This window comes from Octopus bimaculoides, chromosome 3 (assembly GCF_001194135.2).
Source record: "Octopus bimaculoides isolate UCB-OBI-ISO-001 chromosome 3, ASM119413v2, whole genome shotgun sequence".
NCBI lineage: Eukaryota > Metazoa > Mollusca > Cephalopoda > Octopoda > Octopodidae > Octopus > Octopus bimaculoides.
Genome location: NC_068983.1, coordinates 104,493,055 through 104,493,858, shown reverse-complemented (window position 1 = coordinate 104,493,858; position 804 = coordinate 104,493,055).

The window sequence follows — 804 nt, the reverse complement described above, 5'->3', positions numbered from 1 at the left end:
CTTCAAGGCTGGTGTATATTCTAATATCAGGCGTGTGTTTATACCATCTTTTTTCTGCCCCACCCTACTTTAGGTTTTTACAGCATTAACTAAAGCTTTAATTCAAGCAATAAGATAGGTTTTATTGTTAATAATAAAGATAACATCATGAAAGACATGTCTCCTCATTTACAGTTTTCACCAACTTTGTTATAAGCAGAGAATCCTTTTTACATACGTACTCTTTCAGAATATTTTCAGATTTATATCAGTTGCTATCTTTTCTTGCTGGCACAAGTATCTCCACTTCCTTCTCCCTAGCATTTATAGTTTGTGCTGAAATATCTTATTCTTTTGCTCTTCAATCTGTTTCAATTTTTTTGAAGCAGAAATTGGTTCAATCACAGTTTTATCCATTGACATTTAAAAGTTGGCTACAAACTTACATAATAAATAAGCCAAGGTTATCATTATTATTATTATTATTATTATTATTATTATTATTGTTCAGTAGTTTTATTTTTATAGCGTGCTTTCACTTCACTACCGAGCGCAGCTCTGTGCGCCTTGGGTATGTGCTGTGGTTTGCTGTGATGCTCTTATGGTTACTGTATTGAAAGTGTTTTGTGTAGGATGTGTGCAGTGCCCAGTAGTGCAATTTTCTGTATGTTATATATATTTGTAAGTCTTGGTGTTTTTGTTATGTATTTGTCTGAATATTTTTTTTATTATACCTAAGGCACCTACTATGATAGGAATTGTTTCTGTTTTTAGATTCCACATTCATATTATTATTATTATGGTTCAGTAGTTTTATTTTTATAA